General features: G+C 44.4%; 1 protein-coding gene across 2 annotated transcripts in view; it reads right to left on the minus strand.

Annotated features, from left to right (window-relative positions):
- CDKAL1 (CDKAL1 threonylcarbamoyladenosine tRNA methylthiotransferase) overlaps positions 1-5,017 on the minus strand; it is a 2,121,425-nt gene extending 2,116,408 nt beyond the window's left edge. The window contains exon 1 of one of the 2 annotated variants that reach the window (XM_085607048.1): positions 4,830-5,017. The gene's annotated coding sequence lies outside the window, so the exon portion shown is untranslated. Of the gene's footprint in view, positions 1-4,771 lie in introns of both variants that reach the window. The other variant, XM_085607049.1, reaches the window with a different exon arrangement.
- Between the last annotated feature and the right edge of the window lie 8,760 nt (positions 5,018-13,777).

A 13,777-nucleotide genomic window follows, 5' to 3' on the forward strand; every position in this document is an offset into this window, starting at 1 on the left:
GCCCATGTTTTCGGAAGGTTCTACTACCATTAGCTGCCTCACCGTAGTGAGTCTGTCATGCAGTGTTGCACCTTTGTAATGCTCGGCTCTTTCCTCAAAATGTGAACATATTACAACAGCTTAGCCTGAATACAATTGATGCGATCCGGTGCCAGGTTGAGGCTGTGTGCAACGAGGTTGTGCACGTTCTGCTGTCAGTGAAAAGAGAAATGGCAGAAGTGGTGCAGAGATGGTGTGGGGGGTGCAGAAAAGCTGCTTCATTTTATATTTAGAGCAAAACAAAAAGTCAGCATGAAGCATGTCGCAGCTGGACTGAAGAGGTCTCCGTTAAATACTAATTCACACTAGGCTCCCTGTGTCCGCAGCTTTAGCGCAGAGGAGCCGTCTGACCCCTCTCATCTGACGCCATCCAATTAATTGAATTAGACCAGGTGCATCATCGCAGCCGAGGACTTTTTTTGCAATCTCCTTTGATAACTAATAATAATAATAATAATTTGTAAAATGCCAACATATCGCTCCGTAAAGGTTTCAATGCACTCGGGCCATCGGGGAGATTACGTGAGCTATTGCCCAGAGTCACATGGTGCTGAGCTGTTGCCTGCTCTGGGGATCGAACCACGAGCCCAGCGCTCCGGAGTCAGGCGCTCTGGCCGCTGCGCCACACCTCTCCCTAATGAGTCACTTAGGTGTCTGCAGTCTCGGAAAACAAGAGCAGCGGATTCCACACTGGCAAAATGCCAAATAAGCCAATATCTGACAGGTAAATAATAGCATGAGAAATGCAGGCATATGCTCTGGGGTCTCACAAAAACGCAACAAACACAGAACTCAATCATATCTCTCACACTCTACACCTACATATTTTATATAACATACATGTTTTCTTTCTAAAAGTTCCTTTTTTTGGTCTCTTTATTTTCTGAAACTTATCAGCAATCCCAACCCTACCTGCCACAACTAAGAATTCCAATTAAAACCATATTATTTCCTCTATAAACAACATACATTCACTCGGCTGCAAACAAAAAACATAAGTAAAAAACACTATCATTTTTTAACACCAATAGTACTAACTTTCACAAATGTGAGACCGATTGCATAGCAAATGCTTGTTTTTAGATACAATGGATTGTCAAGCAACAAGAGCATATGTGCGCTGCCCACAGGCTCGACCTAAAAATCCCTTGTAAAGCAGTAAAAACAATATCCTTGGTGCAACAACATCAAGTGTTGCATGGCTAAACACTTATAAGGTCCCAAAGGCGAGACCTACTGGCTATGCCAATGCTTGTTTTGAGTGAGTGGCTCATGCAGGTATGCCACTGTGAGGTAGAGATGCTGCGAGTGCTTTTATAGGAGCCCCTGTGACATTGCGCCTCTTCAAAATGTATCTTCGGTCTGGTGTAATACTTCTATCCCCTATTCCAGTCTTCTCGCACCCAATGCATCCTTAAATGTCCCATGTACAGCCGGGATTGACACTCCTATTACCCCTGCCCTCCAGTGACACTTTACCTGTCACGTTGGTGGTGGTGGACGTGGTGGTGGACGTTGTGGTGGTGGAGGAGGACGTAGTGGTGGTGGACGTGGTCGTGGACATGGTGGTCGTGGACATGGTGGTCGTGGACATGGTGGACGTGGTGGTGGTGGACGTGGTGGTGGTGGACGTGGACATGGTGGACGTGGTGGTGGTGGACGTGGTGGTGGTGGACGTGGTGGACGACTATTGGGTAGGAGGTGCTGGCAGAATGAGGATGGAGAAGAGGATCTCGAAGGGGACACATGGGAGAGCAGAAAGAGGATGAATATTAGATACAATAAAATTTAAAGCGCAATGTCCTTTAATAAAACAAAAACACATTGTGGTCAAGAGTTCTAACAAAAAGGTGGGAAAAAATAGAGTGCCTGGGAATAAATGCATGGCCGAATGAGGCTTGCTTCTCTATAGCAATGGGGAAAAAACTGTTTAGGCACACATACGGTAAATATATGGGTAGCTCTCATTGAATATGCCAATACATTCAAATAGAATGGAACATAGACATTTTTTTTAAATACTACATAAAACACAAAAGTACTAGTTTTTTGTTATGACCACCCATGCCACTATAGAACTACACTGAAAATTATTAGCAGGGTGACATTATAAATACAAAAAAATAAATCTAATTGAAATGTTATCCAACTCTAGTACTCGACTTCATTATAGCAAAAGTGTACTGTAGTGCAACCCAAAAAGGGAATTCCACTCATCCCAAAGCAATCAACTTATCAGCTCTTAATGGAGACTATTGACCCCATCATCCATAGGACTAGTATCCAACAATTGTATAACCTATTCCACCCATAAATATTTATGCACGCCTACCACAGATGTAATTAAGTAATTATGTATATGCAGTCCTGGTTTCAAGTGGGAACCAGCTGGATTTCGGCAGCTATTTTTAAGCCAAAATCATATTCTGAGCTGGCAACCACAAATCATTCTGACTGCATCACAGGCACAGTGCCGACAGTGCAACACTTACATAGGTCTAGCACACATGTAGTGTGCAGTTCACATTCTTAAAAGCCTCCAGCAGGGCTTTTCTTCCCTTTCCAGTCTTGCCAAAATGCAAATTCCATACTTCACAGATAATGAGCAGTTCCTTGTGTTCCAACTACTCCCAAGCATGATACAACTGGAAGTCAAAGAAAGCCTGCTAGACAAACCTTATAACCGGATTCAGCAGCCCATCAAGGCATATAGACATATGCCGCTTGTAGCTTCACAAGTTGCCAAGAGAAACTCAAATTGAAAGTGTTTTTGACTTTCTCAATCGACGTAACATAAGCAAGTTAAAATGTGCTCTTTGGGGATGGCAGTAATGTCCATTAAATGCAATACTTCTAAAAACCCTTATCATAGCACACAATACAACGAATTTTTAAGATGTGTATTGTACTAAAAAAGGCTTAACTTTAGCAACCTTAAAATAACGAAATAATAAGTGAACAAATGAAACTTTATAATTTGCCTGGTATTTCGGTCATTAGGAAGAATGAAATCCCCTAGGCTACATGGGTCCTTTCTGTGCTCTAGAATGCTGAATACCTGTTTCCAGTGGTGTGTGATTTCAGGTCTACTGTTGTCATGTAGGCTGTCACTTTTCAGTGCATTCATTGTCGATGCCATCCAGTCTGGTGTGTATGTTTAAGTAAATAAAACACACCTCACACCTACTTCATTAGGACTGAATGCCTGGATTGCATCTTGTGGCCTGGAAGCTAGACAAGGAACTTAACAAGAAAACAAACCACTGAGCTATCTTGCACTGAATGCAAATTTGAAATATAATTTTGCGGGTGGCGATTTGGAGCAAGCATGGTAACCCTCTCAAGAATTGTATTTGAATTTAAACCAGTGACAATAGATCACACAGATGTCTACAGCAAGTTGTTTTACCAGTACTGAACACTGCAACTTTCTGGCACATATCTCTCATTAAAATGAAGTCTTTGTGATAATTTAAGGAAGACAGAACAATTTTATCAGCAGTTTATTTGCCAATTTAAGTGCTCTTCTGTAGAGCTGTGGGTGCGATTTCAGGCCCCATCTGGTAAAAGAAAGTTGTTCATCATCAACCTGATCTACACAAATCACGTGTCCGACTGACTCAGGGAGGCTTGCTTGTCCATCAGACGTTGTCAGTTTGCGTTCTGCTCTGTGGGTCTAAAGCAGTGTTGCAGAGATGGTGCTGCACATTCAGACCATCACAGCAATGGTAAAAATGCTGGTTCATTAATACCCTAAATGACAAGTTACCCACAGTATTCTGCTTCGAGAAATGCATTTCAAATGGTTTGAATATCAGTGCCAGCTGAGGAAATTGGGTTTCATCTTTTCACAAGATCAACAGTTTCCCCTAAACGAACAACAAATAATCAAACAAGTCTATAAATTGTAGCGTTGCTGAAACAGCAGTAGCCAACTGAATAAACCTGTGGAATCTGGAAATACGAGAGACAAAAAAAAGGGCCCCTGATAACTAGAATAGAAGCAGAGGAAATAAACAATGAACACCACAACAACCTGCTTACTCTACATGATTCATTCGTAAATTGTAATTCGCAAATATTATTTATATTTCAAAGAGACACATTAGAGCGTTCCATTGCAATAACACATACCTACAGCCATGAGGTCATTTAAAGAACATTCATTTCATGGTATACTTCTCTTTTTAGATCTATTTTTTTGGCGTATCTGGACTGATAACAATATTTAACTTCAGAGGTACAAATACTTGTGACACACATTACAGTAACAAATGCAGATCAACGATATATAGGAAAATCACACTACAAGCCACTCCATCTGAAAATACCGAAAAGCCGCTCGACGTTTGTATTGGCATCTTTAAGGATATTGAGAACCGTTATTTTTTTCGCGAGCTGACAGGTATGTATGTGGACAGAATTGAAGGCTGAAACCTAGCTACTCTGCCATCTGGAAGGACCAGACATCCTCATTAAAAGCATAATTTTCTCTGAAACATCGATATGTATTAAATCTACACATGAGACACTTCGATAATCCCCAGTTTCCACTTCCCCTGCCACTATACACACAGGTTAAGGGACAACCTCAATTTCCACAACCAAACCCCCAGAAATTCATTCCCAAAACTACATATGAAGTGAGCAACATTACACACTATTCAGCTATTGGAGCACGAGTACTGAGCTCGTGGTAAATTCACACACTTTTCTAATAAAATGTCACTACCTGATTTACAACGTCAAGGCATTACAGAGAAGTAGCAAAGATTTCAGACTGGACTCACGCTTGAAAGACGCGGGAAAATAACAGTATGGGTATAACGACAGGAGAAGGAACAGACAGAAACTCCAGCACCAAAGCTCCACTTATACAGTGACCACTTGACTGCTACTTTACTCGAACAGTAAGTATAGGTGCTTTCATGTGCGTAGTCAGTAACTTTTGTTTGAACGGATGTTATTGGTCCAAAAAGTTATAGTACTTCCGGGTCACACAACAACCAATTCCAAGGCTGCTCATTTTGTAATAGTCATCTATCAGTGGGCGGGACTACTAACATGTAAGCTGAGCTATGATTGGAGTATTGGTTACACCCAACCCAATCCAAGTGCGCCATACTGACCTCCGAAGTGCTGATTGGCTGTGGAGTTCGCGCGTGCCTTTTGTAGTTCGGGATTGTCACGCCTTTAGATGATATTGTTTGGCGCCGGGTAGCCTAGGACAGGCTAGGCGTAGTAGCCGACCTACACCGGCTGTTTCGTGTGTATGGTAGAGGTGTGAGATGGGGTGTTTGGACCTTGTCGCGGTCTGCATTCCGAAAGTGAAAGGGAAGCGTAGAAATACTGATGCGTCCCGTATGATGTTGTTATTGCCCACACGTCTTTCTATGTCTCCCCGAAACTTATTAATGGAAGGTGTGTAGAGGCACGGAAATGCTGTCGGGCAATTAACTGTATGTTTAAGGTGTTTTTTTTGTGTGTGTGTGTTTTTTTTGTTTGCAGTTGTATATAGCGCGAAATCGACCTGAGGTATTGGAGCGCTTTGCGTGAGCCCCAGTTCCATTACACTAGGACACGTTCATTAGGTCTCGCTGAGACAGCGCTGTCTCTTTGAGACATTTTGTAAGTGGGCTTTCAAGAGTGCTACCCACATGGTTTTGCTGGCCTAGGGCTTGAGTGCACGATGGCGTGCACAACTGCTCCTTGCATTCCCCCCTCCCTTCTCACCCAGCCCTTTGATGCTCTGCTCGATTACTTTCAATTTCGCCGCTTTGACCCTTGCATTCCCCACTCCCTTCTCACCCAGCCCTTTGATGCTCTGCTCGATTACTTTCACTTTCGCCGCTTTGACCCTTGCATTCCCCCCTCCCTTCTCACCCAGCCCTTTGATGCTCTGCTCGATTCCTTTTCACTGTCCTTAAATCCCTTTGTAAGTCCATCTTGTTTGGGTCACCTTTGCTTCATTAGACCCATCTTTCCCGACTAGGAACAGGTTATTTTTGTCCACTCCCTTTAATTTACTTTAATAATAAACTCTCGCCTTAAGTGAAGCAATTGACTTTTAAATGTCGTCGTAATCTTACAGCCTTGTTCTCAAACAAGAAAACTCCTCTCCTTCCACACGTTTCCCATTCGGCCATCTTTTCTTCTGCAGTAGTTGATAACATTGTGGCAATGTTTTAACCAAAGCATCAGGTTTCTGCAACTTTGTAACGACGTGGTGATGCACATACTTTCTGTATGTTGTACATTCCGCTGCCCCTAATGTGTCCGAGGTTTGTGAGCTATGATGCATGATAGCGCGATCCCACGCCATGCGCCTCTTAAGCCCTCCTAAAATATACTATCCTCACTCTCCAGGTTAGAATTCGACACTTCAAAAACAAACGTGTAGCAACGATCTTCTATTAATAATGCTATAATGGCAGCGCTTCTATGCATTCCATCGTAAATGTTCTGTGGGAAGTATTTTTATTTTATCATTTTGCAGTGGTTCCGGTAGGTCGGCAGTCATTGATTCCTTGTTTGTGTACCTTTGCCCAGGGGCGTTTCTTCAATTGGTGCAGTGGCACCAGGGCCCACGAACGCTGATAATTCGTGTATTTAATATAACTAGCATATTGAGGAGGTTGGGGGGTCATTTACTTACTTGCCCTGGGGTCCATGACACTGAATAGGCTGGTGTTTCGCCACGTAATTTCATTGGTCAGTGTTTAGCATTCGAGGTTGTACTCCTGAGTGACGTGACATAGAATGTAAGATTGATTGTGCCAGGGCATGAAAAGGAAATGCTGCTCAGGGCGCCAATTGTGTAAGGCGTCTAGACCTCACATATGCTCTTCCCTCTATGTTTTTCTCTCTGGTCTCACATGTGCTATTCCCTCTGTATTTTCACTCTGCCCTCACATGTGCTTTTCCCTCTCTATTTTTCTCTCTTTCCTCACACATGCTATTCCCTCTGTATGTGTCTCTCTTACCTCACATGTACTCTTCCCTCTGCATTTTTTCTCTATGCTCTCACATGTGCTCTTCGCTCTGTATTTTTTTCTCTGCCCTCGCATGTGTTCTTCTCTCTATATTTTTCTCTCTGCTCTCACATGCTCTCTTCCCTCTATGTTTTTATCTCCGGTCTAACATGCGCCCTACCCTCTGTATTTTTTTCGCTTTGCTCTCACATGAGCTCTTCCCTCTCTATTTTTCTCTCCTCCCTCACATGGACTCTTCCCTCTCTATTTTTCTCTCCTCCCTCACATGGACTCTTCCCTCTCTATTTTTCTCTCTGCCCTCACGTGCTTTTCCCTCTGTATTTTTCTCTCTGCCCTCACATACTCTTCCCTGTATGTTTTCCTCTTTGCCCTCAAGTGCACTCTTCCCTCTGATCACATGCATACACAACTATGCACACATACAAACACACACATGCATTTATACACACATATGAACATATACAAACACACACAGACATGCATAAACATATGCATATACATACACACCAACCCCACATACACATATAAACAAGCACGCACACCAACATATTCAAACACATATACATACACACAAACATGCATACACAGACATAGGTATACACACAAACATATGTGTACACATCCATGAAGACAAATGAACACAATGACACACCCATACTTGCACACCAACACAAACATATACACATACAAACACACACACACATGCATACACACAGATATATACATATAGACACACACACTATGCACACACACGCATCTCCCGTACTGTCTCAGGGGAAGAGTTGGTGTCAGCTGTCTCCTAGAGGGAGATCTCGCATGAGACAGTAAGACTCAGAGACATGTGGCGGTGGGGAGAGACAGACATGCCTCCCTTTAATTGTGTTGTTGCAAGATGGGGACTATCTTCTGCCACTGGTGCATTCAGATAAGCGTCAGGAAGTTCTTCGGACACATGCACTGGTTTCAATTTCGAGAAAGTGGGGTGAACGTTTCACAGATCGGGAGTGTGTGTCAACACGTGTTTCTCCTTCACGGCAAGGCCAATCAGTACGTTTTGTTTAACCGTGTGGTCATGAATCCTTTAACCCCTTCGATGCTGCGCAGATTCCGCCGCTGTGCTGGCGGAATCTTGCGCGGGCGTGGTCATGACGGAATGGTTCCGTCATGAGCACAGCTCAACCGTGGGTCATGACGGAACCATTCCGTCATGAGCACCGAAGGGGTTAATTGCATAAGTGAGCGGGTATGGATGTAAACAAAAATGTAACACTAATACCACATTTTCTGTCACTCTTGTGAACAGGTTTGCTGTGAATGTATGAATGAGAATGGCGTTTTAGAATACGTTGCATGGAAAAGGGTCAACATGGTGTATACGTGTTTTTGGGTGTTTTTTTTTTTTTTTTTTTTTAATTGCATGGTTAACGTCATGATATACCGGATTCGGATGCTTCATTGCAGATCAGTTGTTTGGCCCGTGGTTATTTACGAGTTTGGAAAATACTTTTGTATTGTTTCGATTCTTTTTGTCTCTGCCCTATCTATTGGCTGCGTCCTTACTCTCTCCCATCTTCTCCCTCCACCTCTTTGCTACATGTTCTCTCGTAATGTTTTCATTTTCCCCAACTCTCCTCTTTACTCTCTCTAATTCTTTTTTGGCTCCTTTTCTGTCTCTGTCCCTTCTCTCCTCTTTCTCTCCCCACCTGTCCCTTCTCTAACCCCACTCCTCTTCCTCTGCCCGCCCCCCCATCCCTCTCTCTCGCAGTACTGCAGCATAGGCAGCACCAGGTCTCTGATGCCTTCTCAGTGTTGGCCCTGGGGGTGGAGGAGGTAAGTCAGCCCCCCAAGTGAATCCCATTATCAACAGATAGTGAACCTCTATTTACCAACAAGTACGGAGCGGTCTCGGGTGACGGCTGATGCGAACAGTGATCTGCTCTCGGCCCCGGCAGGGCCTGTGGGGTGGGGGCGTTACCTTACACTAGGAGAGGAAGTAAAAGTGATATCCTCCCCTCCCCCCCACTCCACCACTGTCTCTCCTCACCCTCCACCTCTCTCTCTCCTCCACTTCTGATTCCCTTCCACCTCGGTCTCTCCTTACCCTCCACCTCGGTCTCTCCTTACCCTCCACCTCGGTCTCTCCTTACCCTCCACCTCTGTCTCTCCTTACCCTCCACCTCGGTCTCTCCTTACCCTCCACCTCGGTCTCTCCCCACCCTCGACCTCGGTCTCTCCTCGCCTGAGTCCTTGGGAAGGCGATGCGCCAGTTCTGTTGCACACAGGAGAAGTGGTGCGTCAAATCCGGGCTGTGGTGGGAAGTGATGCGTCAACTCCAAGACGGTTCCGGTCTGCGGGTGATGCGCTGGGAAAACTTGCCGCATAGGTGCAATACGTGGAAGTCCGGGATGCGTCGGTGATCGATGCGTCTGTTCCTTCTGCCGCGATCCCATGATGCGTTGGTTCTTACAGGCGCTGCATCTTCCTGGCAGCGGTGCAGTGATGCATGGAGATTCTTCTCGCACGGCGGTGCTGCTTCTGGAAAAATAGCCGCAAGAAAAGCCATGCGTCTATTTTCTCAGTTCTTCAGGTTTCTTCCAGCTCCCAACAGCAGGAACAACCTCCAGAGGCCCAGAACTGGAACAGGAACCTCCTGGTTGGCCAGAACTCTCAGCAGCAGAGTTCAGGGAGCAGGGGGTGAAGTCTTTGTTTCCCTGAGACTTCAGAACAGGAGGCCAGCGCCCACAGCCCCTTGGAGATTCTTCTTCAAGCAGTTTCACAACAAAGTTCCAGTCTTTGTCCTTTCCTTGGCAGAAACAGCAACTGCATGCCAACCCCACACACCTAAGGGGCAGTACTACTCCTCACAGCTCCTCAGCTCTTCTCCATGGCAAAGGTTCCTCTTGAGTCCAGAAGTAATCTAAAGTTCTGGGGTTTAAGGTCTACTACTTGTATCCTATTTTGTCTTAGTACTCTTTGTGCAAGGGTCTCTGAGCCCAGTCCAAACCAGGTCTGTTCTCACTGGTACAGTATGACCACAGGGGGCAGAGACAGCATTGTGCAAGGGAGACAGACCCTATTCAGGTGCAAGGAAATCCTCTCCTACTTCTCTAAATGCAGCCAAGCCCCATTCAGCTCAGTCATCCAGGAAGGCCAGGCACACCTAACCCCTACCCCCCCCCCCCAGTGGCAGTCTACAGTGAATGCACATCCCCTGTCACTCCAAAACCAGACAGTCAATCCACAAACAGGCAGCGGCACACAGAATGGTTAAACAAGAAAATGCCTACTTCCTAAAAGTGGCATTTTCAAACACATCATTAAAAAACCATCTTTACTTAAATATGTTTTATTAAACCCTGAGTTCAGAGAGCCTAAACTTTATTTCTCTATCTTGTCCCAATGGGACGTTATACTTGTAAGATGTTACAAAGTACCTCCCATTCTATCCTATGGGACAGTTAGCCTTTCAATAGGGAAAAACGAAACTGGCAGTATTTCACTATCAGGACATGTCACACACACACCAGTACATGTCCTACCTTTCACATGCACTGCACCCTGCGAAGGGGGGTACCTTGGGCCTACCATAGGGGTGCCTTACATGTAAGAAAAGGGGCGGTTAGGGCCTGGCAAGTGGGTGCACTTGCCAGGTCGACATGGCAGTTTAAAACTGCACACAGACACTGCAGTAGCAGGTCTGAGATACCTTTTCAGGGTTACTCATGTGGGTGGCACAATCAGTGCAGCAGGACCACTAGTAACATTTGATTAATAGGCCCTGGCACACTCAGTGTACTTTACTATGGGCTTACCATTAAATCAAATACATCAATCATGGACAACCAATCATGTTCACAATTTACACAGAGAGCATATGCACTTTAGCACTGATTAGCAGTGGTAAAGTGCCCAGAGACCTAAAGCCAACTTTCTTCTCTCCAAGGTCACTAAATTGAGTACCATTAACCTGGGAAATAGAAACCTCTTCTCAAAAGCTCTTAAAAACTGCTTAAGCCCATTATGTAGCACTGTATAGGAGATATTGTCTAATTGCCAGAGCTGCTGACTTTGGAACTGTGGCCCTTACAGGGCTGTTCACAAAGGTAAATTACACTTGTGAGTAGTTTAAATGTGTAATATACCATACACTTTTGAGTAACATTACTAGTTTGGGATATTCACAAAATCTGAGTGTAAAGTTACTCAAGTGTTGAGTCACAAGTCTACACCCCTGAAAAGGGGGTAGAGCAACATTCACGAGTGTAAGTCACTACCAGAAGCACTGGAATTATGCAGCAGGGATGGGCCAAATTATGCAGCCGTGCCTGAGTAAATTTTGTAGCTAGAAAAATCAAATTATATGACGTAATGTGGCACATTTTGTAATAGTATTAATTATTTTGTCATTTTTAGGTCGAGCATTCAAGACCTCTTGTATATACTTTAAGTGTATGCTTCTTTTGCGTGCTAGAAGCCACCCCCCTGTTTTTCATTTGTTTGTTTCAGTGTCCTTTAAAAATCCTTGCTTGCTAGTGGTCAGTTCTGCCTCTTAGTTCCTCCTATTTCTCTTTCGTTCCCACCACATGCAGGGACCAAGTACTGTATCTTTACGCATTGGTTGTTTATCTGTTTTTTGGGTGCTATTTTCTTCTGGGTTTTTTGCTCCTGTTTGCCTGTGTTCAGCTCAGCGCCTGTTGCTGTGTAGTGAATGAGCCACTTTTGTGGTCTGACACCCTATGATGACCCTCAACCACCACCATTTTGTACTGATTTAAGTGTGTTATGTTACCCTGGCCTTAATGTAGGATGGGTTTGCATATGCCTGCTTCTCTTCTGTCCTGTAATCTTGCTGTCTTTTAGTGGAATAGTCTTGCCAAGAATAGCAGGTGTGGGATGTCGAGGTGCAGTGTTGTGGGTGATGGTGCACACATCTGCTCAATGTTGTATACTGAGGGATTAAGTGTATAATGTTATTTGGGTTAGGTGAATTATGACTTTGACCTATTGGCTTTGACGTGGTCTAATGTCATTCTGTTTTCTGACTTTACCTTGCTTTATGGCAGTGCTGACTTTTGCCTTTGACATGTTCTCATGTCATCTTGCTTTTCAATTTCTTCTTGCTTTGGGCCTTTCTGTGTGCATGGCTTAACTAACTCCATTTTCATGCTGAAGCCATTTTCTGTGCCTGCACGAAGAAGAGGGCATGTTCTGCTCTTTTTCCTGTTTTTCACACTTTACTGACTAGAGAGGACTGGTTCTTATCAGAGGAATGTACATGGTCTGTCTTGTAGCCATAGCAAGGGCCTGATCACCCGTTGCTGTGGCCTTGGAGCAGGCTGGTACGGGCTCTCATGAGAACGAGGGGGCGAGGCTTACTAGAAGCTTCGCTGTGTTTGAAATTGTATTAAAAAGGGGAGCCTACACTGGCCTGGTGGAAGTTCACGCCGTGGAGCAGACGTGTTGTCACGGAAGAGTGGTGTCACCTCTGAGCTTTCGCCCGGTTCAAGCAATGGACTCCCCTTGAGCAAAGTGGGGTGAAATGATGGAGCATTAGGTGAGGTGTCTCTGCTACTAACAGTCTCTTGATTCTTTACTGATTCTCTCCTTTCCTTCTTATTTTCTGATTCTTATATCCATACATATATTTCTACATATATATTTGCTTTCATTGTGTATTTCAATCGGTTATTTGATATGTGAGAGTCTGCCGAGATCAATATATATTCGGCCTGCCCGTGATTGAAGTATTGTGTTAATAAATGTATATATTCCATATGTTTGAATTCGTCTTTTCCTTGAAGCAGGAGGTGTGGACTCTTCTTGGCCAAGTATTCTGTTGTAGAAGGATGGGTGAATTCCCTTCTAGCAGGTAATTGTGTTATAGGAAGTTATTCTACTCCTGGCAAGTGATGCGCAAAGAACCTTGGTATATTGTTTTCTTGCCTTGCCTTTGGGGGAGTGTTGAAAGTTTGCCCACCTTAGGAAGTGCTGTGTATATGTTATATTCCATAAGTTTGGAACTGATATTCTCTCCCTGGGAAAGTGACGGTACATACCTTGGTCCAGGGGAGATCTAAGTTTGGCATTACATTTTGCATGCATTTTATTACAGCATTCATCCTTTCCACCTATTCTCATGTTGTTGCATACCCCTCCCACTACCTCCTTGTGTCTGTTGCTCCCATCCGTCCCTCACACCTCCCACCACGTTACTTGTTTAATCTGACAATCCATTGGTGCTAACGTACAGCAGAGGCATGTCTCCTCGTCCATCTTCTGCGTCTAGTTTAATTTCCCTCTGGCAACAGTTTACATCATTGGGGGGGGGACTTCCTAGAAGTAATGGGCTGGGCTGTGGATGGCTCCAATGCAGGATTTGAACAACGCATGCAGTTGAGCCAGGACAGTGATTGCACCCACGGCGACAAGTGTCTCCATGGCAAGCGGACTAAGCCTGCTGTGGGTTGTTTGCTTACCTCTCAGTACTGGCTTTCTGCCAGCTAACAGGATTGGATATCCGCCCTCCCACCACTTTGCTCGGAAAAAAAGCATAAGCCTCTATTTTCTAGCGTGTTCAATCTGGAGCATGCTTTTGATTTCACTAGTTTTCACAGATTTGCAAGGAGAGAAGCCCAGCTCGTAATGCATGTGCCGAGGATGCATTACTATTTTCTATTTTGAATAATAAATGAGACTCATTATTTACTGGGACAGAGCTCCACAGTGGCACACCAGTGATATCGAAG

The sequence above is a fragment of the Triturus cristatus genome, chromosome 5_2 (genome assembly GCF_964204655.1).
Source record: "Triturus cristatus chromosome 5_2, aTriCri1.1, whole genome shotgun sequence".
Lineage (NCBI taxonomy): Eukaryota > Metazoa > Chordata > Amphibia > Caudata > Salamandridae > Triturus > Triturus cristatus.